The sequence below is a fragment of the Meriones unguiculatus genome, chromosome 16 (assembly GCF_030254825.1).
Source record: "Meriones unguiculatus strain TT.TT164.6M chromosome 16, Bangor_MerUng_6.1, whole genome shotgun sequence".
In the NCBI taxonomy this organism is placed as follows: Eukaryota; Metazoa; Chordata; class Mammalia; order Rodentia; family Muridae; genus Meriones; species Meriones unguiculatus.
In genome coordinates, this window is record NC_083363.1 from 6,112,870 (window position 1) to 6,129,470 (window position 16,601).

General features: G+C 50.4%; 1 protein-coding gene across 2 annotated transcripts in view; it reads right to left on the bottom strand.

Annotated features, from left to right (window-relative positions):
- Positions 1 to 16,601, bottom strand: part of Btbd9 (BTB domain containing 9) — a 346,626-nt gene that overhangs the window by 13,047 nt on the left and 316,978 nt on the right. The gene's annotated exons all lie outside the window — the stretch shown is intronic.

Consider the following 16,601-nt stretch of genomic DNA (forward strand, 5'->3'; position numbering starts at 1 on the left):
CCATGACAGAGCTGAGCCCTGGGCTGGCAAGTGCACTGCAGGCCTCCAGCCTGGCCTGCTTGCAAACACGGCCCCACATGCTTCCTTCCAAGACTGGCCCAACCCCGGGGCCTCCAATCAATCTCAGTATTTGACCTTCTCCTCCCTCCCCTCTCCCACGTGTACAGCACTTATGGGTGTGCACCCATGAGTGTGCACGGGGCGGGGGGGGGGGGGGCAGGGGTCAAGGCCAGGTGTCTTCCTCTGTTGCTTCCCACCTTATTGTTTGAACTTGCGTACTTTTCAGCAAGGCGAGCTAGCTAGCAAGCTGCAGAAACCCACCTGCCTCCCCTAACAGCACTGGAGTCACAGGCATGCACGATGTCCCTGGCTTTTCAGTGGGTGCTAGGATCCAAACCCGGCTCCTCTGGCTTGCAGAGCAAGCGCATTCCCCACATTACCTGCTGACCACTGCCATCACCCCGGCTGCTAGGCTGACATTTTAAGGACAGCTCCTCCTCCTATGTCTGGGCTGAGCTACCTCACCTAGGAGCCAACATGGCCGGGGAAGGCTGCTCCTGGCCTGTCACCCTCAGCGAGGCCCCTCCATATGATCCTTGTGAGGCGCTCACCCTTGCCGCTACTCCTCCCGCACTGTAGAAACGCCAGCTGCTGGGAAGCTGTTTCCTGTAATTGGCTAATTACCAAGCAATGCTAGCAGAGGAAATATATGTATCTGCAGTTTGTTTTTCCCGTCTGGTTTCAGGTGTTCCATCTTCCCTCTCACTCTGCACCTCCCACTGAGACGGCTTCACTGCTGCCTGGACAGCAGTCCTCTTAAGGTCATTAAAAAGTCATTACCATCCTGTGTGCAAAGGCCCTGCCTCTGGAAGCAGGGTTTTGAAAACAGAGTAAGAAAAATCGCTCTCTCGGTAAACACACTATTACTCACGTGTAAAGACAGCTCACCTGCTCTTCCCCCACGCTGGCCTCTCTGCACTGCTTCCCAGTGTGGGACTCCTGTTCTCCTAGACCTCAGCTATCGGGGTGTTTGCCGGATGGGACACAGCCTGTAGGCAGGGGCAGTCTGCACAGTGGTGGGGTTCCGCAAGTGTGGCTACCACTTCTGAGCCCAGCATCCAGGGGCTGGGCAGGATGTCAGAAGCCCGCCCTTGGCCACAAAGGAGGTCAGAGCCAGGAATATGGACACAGGAGAGCCTGAAGCCACCTGGGTTTCAGTCGGGAGACAGTGTGGGAGGGAGGTAGAGCAGAGGGGACTTTCTAGCCCTGCACCTGTCAGTGTGTCCCAGAAACTTTGAATTTAAGGTAACACTACATGTGAGGGCCTCGGGCCTCAGAGCACGGCACACCAGGCTTATGGGCAGGCCTAGTGTCGGGCCCGAGGCCCCTGCCTCTGCCCCAGTTCTTCACGGGGTCTGCCTGCGAAGCGTTTCTGGCAGATAGGTCTTATTCCTCTCAGGCTCCATGCCCTCTTCTCTTCCACTCAGGCGTTTGCCTGGCCTGGGGCCCTGGGCAGGACAGTGGCCGAGTAGGAGGAAGCCTGAGTTTGTGGAGTAATAAGATCAGAAGGTCTCAATTTAATACCAATCCTCCATTACATTGCATTAGTATCTAATCACATTAGAGTTCATTTTCACTAACACAGCCTGAGAGTTGAATATATGATCTCATTTCCCACAGAACTAGATACCAATCCAGAGAGCAAAGTGGGGAGGAAGCCACTAGGTCTCAGGCATGAGACTCCAGCCCACCCTCACCAGCTTCCAGGGCCTGTTCCCTAGACTTCGTCAAAATCACACGTGATGCCGTTTGACAAGATGGGGGCACTGCTTGGAATAAGATCTCACAGAACCAAGGAACCACACCATGATGCCATATCAGCCAAGGCCATGACCATCCCATGAGCTGGAGGGACAGCTGCTAATGGTTACCTTGACAAGCACCGCCTCTTCTTGGCTACTGAGCAGCACATCTCAGGAAGGGACAGGGTGGCTCCAGGATGGCAGTCCCCCTAACCAGAGCTGATGGGCAGCAACTCCTTTCAATATTTAAACCTTCATCTTGGAGGGAAGCTCTAAGTTCTATGGGGAGGAGAGATAGTCCATTCTCAAGGAAGCTCCTTTAAGCTCAGGAAGTGAACAAACTCAAAGACTTCAGGAAGTCCCTGAAACTGTCTATATTCAAAAGGGCCCTCCCTCCCCAAGTATATAAAGTCATTAAAGACTGCTTAGAGACACTCTTGGATTAGAAGACTCACTGAGCTCCCCGAGGCTCAGACCAGCTTAGCTGTCTGGAAAGGACACTCTCCAACCTGTTGAGCGGCCTGCTGGCTGTGCAGTCCCAGGGTTCCAGCTTTGTGAGCTGTCAACCACCGTGGGGTTGTGGAGCCTATCAGTGATGCAGCTGCCTTGAGTCACCTCTGCTCCTGTAAGTGACCCTAATAAAAGTCACTGGTTCACAAGTTGACCCTGGTGGCCTCCTTACTTTGGTCTCCCACTAGTTCCCTGTCTAGGATGAAGAGACATTTCTTCATGTCTCCCCAGGACTAGTACAGCATTACACAGGCTTGGATGAAGGATCCAAACACAAGCAATGGGCCTGAAGACAGATGTCTTCATTTTGAGATTTAGCACAGATCAAAATTCCCAGCTGGGCAAGGCACATGTCTTTAATCCCAGCACTCTGGAGGCAGAGGCAAACTCACCTTTGCGAGTTTGAGGCCAGCCTGGTCTACAGAGTGAGTTCTAAGATAGCCAGGGCTACACAAAAGCAACCCCATCTTGAACAAAAAACAAAAACAAAAAAGACTCTATTGTTCTACTGGGACAGTGAGACGGTTCAGTGGTAAACGCTTGCTGCTAAGCCGGCAACTCAGGAAGGGGACAAATGACCTGTATGAGCTGTCCCCCGAGCTCTACATGCACCCTGCATACAGATGGTGTGGGCAGCACATGCACACACGCTCACACACGGAGACAGAGAGGGGAAGGGGAAGAAATAAAAAAGACTTTGATTTTGGCCGGAGTAACTTCAAGAGCATTTTGTGCCAACACTGTCTCTGTTTGGCAGCCTGTGTGCACACCCACTGAAGAGAGGCATCTACGTTGCCTGATGTGAGGTGCCAACAGAGGCCAGGAGGCAGGAAGATGACCTCACAGGCGAGGTCTCCAGCACAGGGGTTTGATGGTGACGGCAGCTTTCATCTCCCTCCCTTCAGCTTGGACCCCAGAGTCAGGGCACCTAGGTTTGAATCTCAGTTTGAAACTTTTAGGTTTGTTTTTGAAACATGGCCTTTCTAGGTAGCCCTGGCTGTCGTGGAATTCACCACTTAGATCTCAGTCTCACAGAGATCCACCCGCCTCTGTTTCCCAGAGTGCTGTACCACATGCAGCCCGCAGTTTGAATTTAAGTAAGTTGCTCAGCCCTTGTTGTCTGGGCCTCAGTCCAGGGATTCATGGACAGAGAGTGTGGCCCACACGGCATTTATAACTTCGCTGGGGAGATTCCCCACCCTTCCGCAAACTAATCCGGGAACAATACAAACAGCAGCATGGCGGTTCCAACTCACAAACTGGTGTTGCAAAAGTCCTCTTGTAACTTGTGTGTGACACTTATAAGCATTTTTTTTCAATGAAACAGCTACAAATTTTGATGCGGTTCCCAGGCCTACTCACAAAACTCAAAACGAGGCTAAAAGATTATATATATGAAGCTTAAGAAAGGGGAAATGATGGTGATTAAACAAGTAAGAAAAACAGAGATTAAAAACAATCTTTCTAAAGCCCTTGCTGAGGAGTGAGGATTACAAACTGTCATGCATTGTCAAGTCCAGGGATCTGAGCTGGAGCCCGGGAGAGCCCATCAGGAGGAGTGAGCGGAGCGGGTCCCCGCCACTCTGCCGCACCTGGCTCCTGACAGCCTCTGGGAGACACAGTGCTGGGAACCCTGCAGAGAGCTGAGGAAGCTGAGGCAAGACAGGAAAGAGCTGTGACATCTTCTACCAGTACAGAATGGCAGTACAGTACTTGCCATTATGGTGTGTATGCAACCAGAAAACACCAGGAGTGTGCCAGGAGATCAGAGCACAGCATGCTTTCTTGGCTTACGCGCTGGCAGTGTGAGGGCTGGGCCGAGGCAATCACTCCCCCACTGCGCTGGGCCCCAGCCCAACTAGTGGTAAAGAGGAGGCGCTTTGCTCCTCCAAGGCTAGCACTACCAGGAGCCAGATCCAAAGCTGGAAGGTACCTAAAAGGCCAGGCCCAGACCAGAAGCATACATTTTGGACATCACACACAAAACTGAGACAGGGTGTGTAGACATAGGGGCAGACACAGACTATGCAGTGACTAGAGGCTTATGTGCAGGCAGCTACAGGCCAGTATGTGACAGGAAACAGTATAGGAAACACCATAGCAGCGGGTCCCACCACGCCAGCTGCCGTCTGCTTCATAACCACTGCATCATTATTCTGCAGAATTGGCTGCTCCATCAGGCAGAAGGTGCCATGATTCACCACAGAAAGAAGGGAAAAGTTAACCCTATTCTGAGAGAAGTCTCAACCTACTCCTCAAATCCCCCAACCTGTGTTCACCCTAACTCATGAAGACTCCATTAGAGTTGGCCCCCACTTTTCCAGCAACGCCTTTCTTTTGAGCCCACATCTGCCCTGTGACTTTGACTGTGTACTCTGTAGTAAAACTTCCTCTCAGCTTCTTGTCTGTCTCTGAATTCTTTGTACATCAGTGACAAGAACTGAGAAACAGTGACTGGAGAACTCTGAGGTCTCTTCAGCCTTCACTGCTGGCAAGAAAACTATACATGATACATGAAAATGTGCATGTTTCTTAAATATTTTAAAATATTGGAGATACGTGTGCTAAATTTGAGACAGTGACTGTCTCAGGAGAGGGCAAAGAAGGAGCTGCTGACAGGAACAAAGGCAATGTCAATGTTAACAGTAATATTTCATGTCTTTGATTAAAACAGAAAAGTGCAGTGTGTGTGAGAAATATTAACAGCGGTCATTCTTGGACAATGAGGGAGGGAGCCCGCGCTGTGTCACTTTTACTCTCTGTGTGCTGAAACAGCTTTTGAAATAGAGAAAGGGCTCAAAACAGTGTCTGTGCTTATGTGTGAAAGAACTTGCTGGAAGGTGGAATTAACGCAGCTGCAGATGTAAGACTCTAGAGCTGTGGAGCGCTTGACTGGGGTACGCTTTATGTGATGTAATTCCTGCACCACTGTGGAGTCTTTGAAGAAGGAGAGGACAGGAGAGAGATGGAGGCTTTCCACACTGGCTATCCCGCGTGCATCCTATGCCAAGGGTACCTGGTCCTCTCCGCCCTGGTAGAACCAGGATCAAAGGCAGTGAATTCTACAGCAGCGCCATGTGGTCAGATGGACACAGTTCAGAAGCATTTGCTATGGCCAGACTGGCAGTTAAACACAGCATAGAGAACTAATGCATTAATCTTTGCTCCTTTCATTAAAAGGCCGGTAAAACAAAAACAAAACAAAACAAAAAAAACGGTAATATATGTGCCATATTACACACACACACACACACACACACACACACACACACACGAAGGCTGAGCTGATGTGATCATTCCTCTGCATCAGCATCCTGAGAGAGCAGAAGGCTTTACACTTCAGAACCCTAGGTAGGTCCAGGTCCTAAGTCACTGGCCAGAGGGCTAGACCAAGAAAGATTAGCAGGTGAAAGGAACAGAGGGATTCTCCAAACTCCTCGTCCTCTGTCCTCCTTCCTCCATAGCGGGAAGAGACTTTCACCTCAGAAGATGTAGTGAACAGAGGAAGTGTAGCAGAGGACCCTTAGTGGCCAGAGGCTGGGCACGGATATCCCAATGGTGATGCCCTGAGTCCTCATGTCCTCTACTGTCAGACCCCTGCAATCTGGGCTTAGCCATCAGCAGGAGACTAGAGGAAAGACCTAGTATCATTTACCTGATTTCCTGTTCCCTGCCCTTCCCTCCCTCCTGTAAACACTGCTTAGTGGAATGCAGACCAGAGTCACTGTCCTCCGGGAGTTTGTATTCTTGTGGTGTGACATACACCAGTGGGTCCCAATCAAAGGCGAGCCACTGTCAAAATACAGCAGTGTGAAGGACTCAGGGGGTGCTGTGTAGATGACACAGAGCAGTGGGGTCGTCCTATAGAGAGAGCTGAGCTACCACCACCTGCATATTTAATGGTGAGGGTCACGTCCAGGTCAAAGAGCATTCCAGTGAGAAGCCACCAGGAGGCGGTGATGTGCTATCCTGACTGAGTGGCAGGGGTCTCCCAGGGACACAGTAGGCCCTGCCTGAAAACTGTCAATTTGTCCACAAACCCATCTGCAGACACAATGCTTCCAGCTAGCTTTCTCAATGTAAAATGTTTAAAGGTGAACAATCTGTCAAGCATCAGCAAAGAAAAGACTGAATATAAAGGCTGGAAGCAAACAGAGAAGAAAATGACTCACAGGGTATAGATACAACTTAATATGTAGAACAAAACTTGACAGGGGAAAAAACCCTGTTATCCTCAGAAAGAAAAAATAAAGCATCACTTCTCTGAAATAATAAAATGGTATGAAAAGAGAACCTTTTGAAAACAAGAAAATACTTCTGTAAATTAAAACCACCAACTGAAATAAATAATTAAACAAAAAGGTTAGAAGACTTAAGTGGAGGAAAGTTCCCAGATGACAATGGCAAAGTGCACAGGGAGCAGAGCAGGAGAGCCACGCTACAGTCGCATGCTCTGTGAGAAAGAACAAAAAATGCGACTGGGAAAGCACGGAAGGCACATAGGGTCTTCTCCATGTACAAAGGACAGAGTCCCCAGGTTACCGAGGCCCCCGTAGCCACATGATAAACGAGAAACATCCTCAGCAAAGCATGCTACTGCTCTGAATCTTTAAGAGCTCGCCAGTGATTCTGGAGGGAGTGAGAACAGGTCAGCTGGAATCAGACTTACTGCATCACAAGACAGAGGGCCACCTTCTTCCCATGCTAACTGAAGAGCCGGGTTCCAGCCTAGCTACTGGGCAAGCATGAGACAGAGCCAAGTCACCTGCACTTAAGTGTATGTCTTAAACAAGTTCCCTCCAGGTGCTCCACTGAGGAACTCGGTTCCAACAGTGCAAAGTTATGCGATCCAGAACACACAGCATACAACATGGCTGAGGAACGGGGAGGTGGATGATGGGTGGCAGGTCCCCAACAGTGCTATGCATCGGGCCTCTTCCGATGAATCAGCGTGGTTCCTACAGAAGGTGGTGGATGATCAGGGGAAAGCGCCTTGAAAATAAGTGGGTAATGGACACAAAAAGTGTCCTCTGGAAAACTTCTCCTCCAGAACAAGGACAGGAGAAAAGGTGCTCAGTGTGCCACAGTGCTTGGTTCAGAACAGTTACAGGCTTGTCAGTGTCAACGCCGACTTGAGAGAAAGTGAAGCTACAGGCTAAGCAGGCAGTGGGGGAGGGAAGGGCAACACAGTGAATCCATACATTCTAAAGCAGGAAGACAGTAGGTAATTTGGACAACGGAATTAAGAAACAGCAGAACATATCTGTACTTAAAAGATAGTTAATTTTTTTGTGCGTGAGATTTTTTCCTACATGTATGTCTGTGTACCGCATGTGTACCTGGTGCCTGCAGCAACCAAAAAAGGGTGTCACACCTGCTGGAAATGGAGTTTCAGCTGGCTTGAGCCACCATGTGGATGCCGGAAAGAGAGAATCTGGGTCCTCTCTGATGAGGAGCTAGTGCTTTTGACTTCTGACCCATGTCTCCAGTCTGTAATAGTTGAGAAACATGAACATATACACCAAAAGTAAGGCCTAGAAGGAATGCACGTTTCACCCGACAGTCTCAGACCTCAGGTGACACTGGACAAGGTGGGGTCAGACATGTGTGACGATAGTAGAGGAAGCAGCAGTGTGAACTGACGCAGGCCCTGCTGGTTCCCGTTACTGGTCCTCCGGCTGGCGGCCCTGCTTCTGTGCAGGGTGGGCTCCCCCTCTGGAAGCAGCAGCATGGAAACGACCTGCTAAGCGGATGGCAGCACATCCCTGTTCCCAAGGAAAGACTGTGCAACTGGAAGCCGGACTGAGGGAAACGGGGAGTACACATTTATTTCTAAGTCTCTGGAAAAAGACGGATGAGAGGAAGACATTTACGCTTCTTATTTTGAAGCATTTTCAAATGCATTCTCTCTCTCTGAATACACCTCTTTTGGAAATAGGGCATCGAAAAAGGAAAGCATGCCTTTGTGGGGAGCCTGGGGCTAGGAGGGCTGAGGAAGGGACTGTTGCTTCTGCTTGCTAAGTGTGGGGCTCTAACTGAATAGGAGAATTGTGGACATGTATAAATTTGATTGAACAATTTAAAAACAAAACAAAATAAGCAGAGCCAAGAGAGGGAGCTCAGTAGTGGTGATGAAGACCAGGAAGGGCCAGCACAAACAGATTTATTTACAGCCTTGGAGACAGGGCTGGAAGGCAAACATGAACCTTTGGAAAAGAGTCTTGAAAAGGGAGGAAGTAATAAAGGCCGTCCCGTCAGCTGAGCTTCCGGAGTGACAGCAGTGCCCTCTCCACGTCCGATGGCACTGAGACGTGACGGGTATTAAGGCTGAGGGTGAGCGTGGGGACTCACGGGGAAACGTCTGTGTGACAGTTCTTTATGAGTGTGCCTCTTGTGCTGACCCCACAAGCTGCCTGCCAGCCTACGACACACATGGCTTTTGTCATCTGGCTATGTGATGGGCCAAGGCCACATTCATCTCTTTAATCATATCTAAAGATGATCTATGGACCGGCAATGTGAAGGAGAGGGCAGCTGCACACACGGGGTGAAGCAGGAATCTGCCCGCTGCAATAGCCCTTGACTGGTCTTTGCCAACTGGCTCCGTAGAGGCAATGCTCGAGAGAACCTGCTCCTCACAGACGCTGAGCCCACATCTCTCATTCTGGAGAGCTCCAAGGCCCTGGATGTCTGACACCATCTAACACTAGGCCTCATGGGCAGGCCTGCATCTAACCCGTGAGTGCTTCTGTTTTGTATGACACTTAGCCAGATGGAGCAACTATCTCAGCGCCCAGACTGCTGAGCCATTCTGGCCTTCATCCATTCTCCCTGTTTGTCTGTTCAACAACTGTTAAAGGCCTTGTACCTGGCAGGCTTAGGAAAACTGGGATGCATCTGCCTAATTCCACTACGGACCCAAGGCAGCAGGAAACTGCTTCAGGAGCTCTCAGGGTCGCACTCACTAGGACCTAAGCTGCCTACTGGAAAAGGCACACACACCTATTTTGCTCACTTCCTGGGTATTTTTTAAAAGTTGAGGTAGCATCTATTTATAAATTGGGAGATGGCACACTAAGATACACTTTTTGGGTTCTCTTGATACTCATGAGATCCAGCAGCATGGGAGCTGAGAATGAGACAATGGACCTGAGTTCTGGCTTCTGGAGTCCTCCACCTTGGATCCTGGCTACTTTCCTCTCTTGGTCACAGTCTAAGTAGGTGGCCAGGCACTCACTTCAGTAGATTCAGATGTAGACATCTGGCATCAAACACCAGGACATCTCAGCATACTTTCTTAGCAAGGACTTGCATGTGTGTGTGCACGTGTTCCCGCCCCCCCCCCTTCCTCCTGCTTTTTTTCTTGACCTCAGACAGAAGCGGAGAGATTGATAAAGGATGCAATCGACCTGGTCTTCAGTCTCGGGGCTGGCTCTGAAGCCAAGGTTTAGCCAGACCAGCCATTCACCACCCCACTCCTTTATCAGAAGCCAATTCTGCACCAAATCAGGCTAATTAAAGCTCAAAATCCCCGTAGGTGTGTGTTGCGTGGTGGTGGTATGTCTTTTCACCTCCACAGGGGATTTCTATGTGTGGACACAGTGTAGGGCTCCAGGAGAGAAGCTTGTCCAGGGTAGGGAAGGGGCGGCCAGAACAAGTGGCATCTTTGGTGCTAACTGTGGTCCTCCTTTATGACGTCTCTCCAGGGATTCATAGACTTGGGTGGGTGCATGATGTCTTCTGCCTGGCAAATGCCCATGCATTTACTACCCTGATAATCTGGCCTTGGGTTTTACCTTCTCTGCTCAGATCACGATTTTCCTCTCGAATGAAAGGTCAGGGCCCTCCTGCCAGCTCATCCTGCACACCGCGCTGAAAGCTTCTAACGCCTGTGGCAGTTACAGAAAGGGAGTGTCCAGGGACATTCGCGGAACGTTTGAATGAGCATGGGGGGGGATGTTTTCATACTCTGCATCTCACTCAGCTGCCCACCCCCAGTTCCCCACTCCCACTCTGCCATAGAGCACTCCTTGATTCCCCTAAGGGGATGTGGTAATTGATGATTAGCATTCCAAAGCTTGGCTTACATCCTGCTAGCCCGTCATATTTAATTACATTTTAACTATATTCGTCTTCGATAATAGCACGAACATAATTTAGATAATTATCTCTCTCTCTCTTATTCTCTGACTCTGTCTGCCTCACTTAGAGCTCTCTGCTACAAAAATCACTTTCTCGGCTCAAACACATAAACAGACTCGGGCCGAGTCTTCCCTCTCCCCTGCAGCCACAGCTGTGTGCCTGTGTAAAGAGCTGGAGTATCATGCAGGGTGAAAGCAAAGTCCCCTTTCTGTCTGCACGTTCCTATCTGTGCAACACTGGAGGTGGGAGTGCAGGCATACCTGTGTGCATGTATGTGTGCTCATGCCTGGGCAGATGCTTTCGTGTGACACAGACGCAGAGGCGGCCTAGTCAATCAAATTAGCATCTGCAGGGCATTTGCTTAGTCTGGTGTTTCTTTCTTAAGAGGTGTATAATGGCTTCCCTTACAACTTTAAGTTCTGCTGAACAGTTCCAAGTGTCTGGAAAGATCTGGGAAGAGAGGCATTGTTTTCAATAGCATTTCTGTCGCGTGCTGACCATATAGTGAATGACCTGTATCCCTGGCCATGAGCTGCCTTCTCCAGGAGACCACCAAGTAAGAGACAGAGACCAGGACTTCTACCAAGAACCGTATGTCTTGAACACACCACTGCACACAGAAGCCCCAAGGCCATCAACACATCACAGGAACCTGAGTTCCCACCTAAACGCTGGCGGCCTTCTACTCACAGACCCAAGAGCTGAGAAGCAAGACCTTGGGAGCCTTGGTCCTCAGCTTTCCTAGCGAAGCCAGGATACAGGTGAGTTCTCCCTCAGATTTTTATGTTGTGAAGTTCAGACATCTAAGAAGATTCTGAGTGAGTAAGGCAAAAGGAGGCCAAAAAATAGCTCCTCTGGGGCTAGAGAGACGGCTCGGGCAGTACAGCAGTTGCCTTACATGTTGTGAGGACTGAGTTTTGATGCCCAGAGGCCACATAAAACACTAGCTGTGGTGGCTTGCACCTGTAATTCCAGCCCCAGGGCCACAGGGACATGTAAAGCCCTGGGATTGCTGGCCAGCTAGTCCGCCCTATTTGGCAAAATTCCAGGCCAATGAGACGCTGACTCAAACTAAAGGGAGAAGGTCCTTCAGGACTAATACCCGAGAAGTCTGACTTCTCACCTACATACACGCCCATACAAAGAAACAGCTACCGTCCAAACTAGTGTTTGTCAGGGTTAGGATTTAGACGGGGTCAGAAATAAACCTCAAGGAATAATTTACACTGATGGGGGGAGGCATCCCACTCAAGAGCCCTAGAGGGGCTGTGCTCTCTTTCCTACGTCAAAGTCCCCACTAAGAGCACACAGACTTCTAGGGGCCAGGCCTTCAATGGCCTGCACAGGCTCCACATACGTCTCCTCTGTTTCACGCTGCTCATCAGGAAGCGTCCCAGGTTTGCTCCCTCTGTGCCTCGCTCAAGAGTATGCAGGCTTGAGAAACTGTCTTGAAAAACGAAAAGCAGAAACCAACCAACCAGAAAAGAATATGCAGGATTGTTGGAATATGCCTGGAATCTAGTAGCAGCCAGTGTCTCCATCTCCACTGACGGGCGAGAGCAGAGCACACTTGGTTCACCGAGGTCGGAGAGAGGAGAGCATTTAGTCCGTTGCTGCCCAGCGAGTTTGCTGTCCTTGGCAAAGAGTGTTCAAGTCCAGGTACTAAGTGACGACAGTGCCTCCTTTCTGGCCGCTGACTCTCAGGAGGCCACCACCTCTACAGAGCGCCCTCCTCCTCAGCGCCTGCACCACACCTGGCTTTGCCAGAGCACACTCCTCCCTGATTCATGCTGGTGGAAGCCAACTTCCAAATGTCATGCCTGTGACTATTTCATCTCCCAGTGTTTTAAATATGGATGAGACTCAGAGCACAGGGAGGATGGAGTGCCCGGAGTTTGGGGTTTAAAGGGTAGGGTTGCTTCCACGGAAATGTGTGCCCCGGAGCCCACGCCACACCCACCTGAGTGCAGAGGCCTCCACAGCACACCCCACTAAGCAAGCAAGAGACCTTCTAAAAGTTTTACCAGGCCCTTTCGCAATCAGACCTGATCAGTTTTATACCTCAAAATTACACAAAGGCCCTGTGGGTATTCCAGATCTGATGACAGGTAGTGCTCAGTACCTAACGTGAGGGATGATCAGTAAAAACTTAAAAATAGACTCCCCTCTCAGCCACGAAGGGCCCTGGCATTTGCTGCTGAACAGGTAAGAAATTGGGGGCACTAGGGAGAACTTAAAAAAAAAAAAATCCCCAGAGTGCAAGGAATGTTTCCTTATGATGAGAAAACTATCCCTCTTAGCACAAAGCCTCCCAAGATCAGCCTGGAGCCAGTTAGTGCAGTTGGCTCTCAGAATATGAGTGCTGTAATAAAAGGGTGACACGTCTTCTAGGCAGGTCTCATTAAGGCCCCTGCCAGACTGCGTAAGTACCACACTCCGCACAGTTAAGGCAGCAGATGTGAGCCCTGAGGACGGAGGCTCATCCACAAACTAGGCAGCCTGGCCCAACCCTAAGAGAGACTTTCTCCTTTTCTTGCTTGTGGCGTTGGAGTGGGACGCAGGCCCAAGCTTGCTAAGCAAGTGAGCTGTACCCCCAGTCTCAACTAAACTACATTCCCATCTCAGTTTCTCTTTTCTCTCAAAAACTTTATTGAAAGCAAACAACAACACACTTCCGCCCCAACTTGGTGGCTGAGCTCCTGGAGCTCTCTGCTGCCAGCTCCCTCACGGACTTGTGGAAGGTCTGCCCTCCCTCGAGGGCCCTGCTGACCAGCATCTGGCTCAGCATCAAGTCTGCAGCTCCTTCCTTCCCTGGATCTTGCCGGCCTGGCCACAGGCAAGAACTGCCTTCCCCCAAGCTGCCCCTGCTTGCTGTTCTCAGAACCAGCTTACGCAAGGACCACGGCGGCCTGCTGGCTGCCTGTAAGTTCAGAACACGCCTAGACACTGAGGACAGGTGACAACAGGGCATGCTAACTTAGGTGAAGTTAAGTGACTTAAATACCTTGCAGCACAAACGCAGGTGCTTCTGTGCCAAGGAGGAGGATGTAGCCAGGCACATGGAGAGCTGACCACGTAGGTCAGACGACCTCCAGATCTCCCCACCTCAGGTAGGCTATATGGCACGCCTTGCTCTTTGTAAGAAATCCCCTCTCTTGGGCTGGCAACCTCACAGACTCCCTCCCCATGTTTCTGCAAACTGGGGCTTCACTCATGTGCACATGTGTGTGCCTGCATTTTTGTGTGTGCACCAAGATATGATGTGATGTATTTCTCAACACCTGCTTTGAATCTGTTGCTGCCCTCAAGGCTAAGACATCAAAACAGGAGTTCTTTAATACGCCACAGAAAACAAATGGCCACGAGGCACAGAAGTACGGCTTCCTTCCCAGGCTTGTTTCAATCTACCCTGTTCCGCACTGGGCCAGTCTCCTGCCCTGAGGGTGAGCAGAGTTGAAGGCAGATGCCAAGAAGTCAACTTGCATTCAACAAGGTTAAGAGTTAGCCTTGGCACATGGAAATCTCCTGCAATAAAACACTGCAAGGCTGTTGCTGGAGCTAAATCAGCTTATTTTTCAGTATAATTTCTTGGAGAGGAGGGTTGCTGGGTGAAGGGGTGGGTGAGAAAACTGACCACTAACTCTTTTGGATTCTACTGTCAGGCTCTAAAATCAGATAGCTCAGCTATTAATCTCAGAAAGGCGGCGGCGCGTGTATGCAATAAATTTGTCAACAGTTTATGAAGAAGTGCTCGGTCACGAGGGCTTACTGTCTGACAATTCACCTTTTCCATGATATTTTCTCTCACTTGTATTTGGGAGCAGCCTGGAAAGAACGTTATTTGTGTTCCTGGAGATCAGAACATAAAAAACTCTCAGAGCGATGGAGACACACAGGCAGGCTGCTTGTCTGCCTCTGGGCTCGCTGAGCAAAGTTTGCCAATGCTTGAGTGAACAGCACCGGGGACAGCAATCACTCTTGTGGGGCCAGGAGAGCACACATCTCCTCAAAAGCTGCTAATGAAGGCCCTGTGAGTGCCGGATGACGTCGAATGTGCCCATTGGCTTTCTGTCAAAGACTGTCAAATAGAGCTGTTGGTAATCACAGCTGGCAAGTTGTTTAGTCAATATTTTTGAAAAGTTCAACCAAGTGTGAGAAAGCACAAAGCAGACTTCCCTAAAGCTGCGGATGATTTTGCTGGCTCTCCCTCCGAGATGGCTGTACACCATCAGGATCGGCGGGGTCGTGCTGGGCCGTCCTGCAGGCCCGTGGGTGTGAGGGTCACACGTGGGCAGATGCCAGCTGTTCTGCAGCTCAGCTGCTCTGCTCTTCCCCCAAGCCAGCAGTAGTCTAGTGTGGATCCTATTCTAAGGAGGCTTCGCCCCATCAGCACAATGGAACATAAAACAGCGGGACGGCCCCAAAGTTTCATTCTAGCCTATGAACGGAACACACACACAGGCCCCCTGGGAAAGTTCTCTGCATGCTTGTAACAGATGTATGCTTCATTTACAACTGGGTGCTAGCATCTCCCCTTAGTCCACAATGCTCAGCACCTAAGAGAGGACTGAGGGCGTCCCTATGGCAGTCAGATCCACACTGCTTCCTGAGATGGCCCACTGTTCAGTGAGCTGTGTGGAAGCCATCACTTCACCACAGTGCCTGGAAGAGGAACCACCTTCCAGGGGAAGGCGCTGCTGTGACCTGAGATCCCTCCTGCCCTGCAATAGACATCAGTGCCATGTCTGCTCTGATGATGGCCCAGGGCTCAGGCTTGAGGGGTTCAGTGTGGAGGGTGTGCTGGACATAGATGGACGGTCCCGCCCTCAGACACAGGTGCAATGGAAGTCTGAGATCATCTACACTTTGTTCTTTAAACTTCCTGCTTTCAGCTGTATTTTGGTTCCCCCTATCTCAATGTGTAGCAGGGGAGAAAAGTGGTCAGAAGAGGCTACAGAAGGGGTGAAGAAGGCATATTTCTAGCATCTTCCTAGCTGGTGATGATGGCCTCGAAGGAACAGTTTGAGTAGCCTTACTCTTCTCCACAACAGAGAGAACATGGTATGTCCACGAGGAGGAAGGAAGCACATGGGGGAAACAAAGGAGTCTTTGGCATCAGGAAATCAAAGACTTTAGGAAGATCATTTTTGGGCAGTGAGGCTGGGTGGCTGGCACGGGGGCAGACTCCTGGTTCTGGGTAGGTTAGCCTACCCAGGGTCACAGGATAGGAGGTGGTGTTGTGGAAAAGAGGGCAATCAGAGTCAGTCTTCTTGGGTTTGGGCCCAGGATCCGCCCCTTAACAGCTGCATAGGCTGTCATGTCACCCCTGGACTCTGCCATCAAAGCTGGAAGCCACTCCTGCAGGGAGTCATGAGTGACAGGAGGCCTGGAGCTACTGCCTGTGGCCAGACCCAGCTGAGCCTCCCTTCCGTGTCCATTCTGCCCTCGGCTCTTCTGCCGCCAGTCTCATTTCTGCAGAGAGGACAGGCAAGGACATGGTGACGTGGTGCGCCTGGGCGCTGCCTGCTCTGGTGGGTGGCCAGATCCTGGGATCTGGATGCTCTGCTTCTCACTTGTTTTTGACATCACCTCTGCATGGCTGTAGTAATCTTTCTGCACTTAAAACTAAGTCCACCCAGGCCAACACACAATTTACCAAAGGGCCAGTGTTTTAAGTTCTAAAGGACACAAAGGTCTGTGTCACACAGCTTTCAATTTTTAAACAATCCTCTAAGAACATAAAAATCATCCTAGCTCAGGAACTAAACAAAGGAGGCAGTGGCAGCTCTGGCCCTGGCTCTACCCAACCCTGAACCTGAGCAAAGGTAACTTTTCCAGCCTCTCCTGGAATGTAGCTGGGTTTCTGCTTGGTGTGTGTGTTTGAGACAGGGTCTTGCTGTGTAATACAAGCCGACCTGAGATTCAGGATGCTCCTGTCTCAGATGATGGAGTCTGGGATGCAGGAATGTGCATTTTGTCTTAAGCTCATGTTCTTACCACGACCGCCAGATCTTTCCCTGAGTGCCAGCCTCTAGGCTGTGCTAGTTCCACAACAGCCCCTGACTCTCTGGCCCCTGATTTCCCTGCCCAGGACAGCTATCTTGACTTTTGCTGTGTGACACAGACTGTCCCAGTAGAAAGACCCAC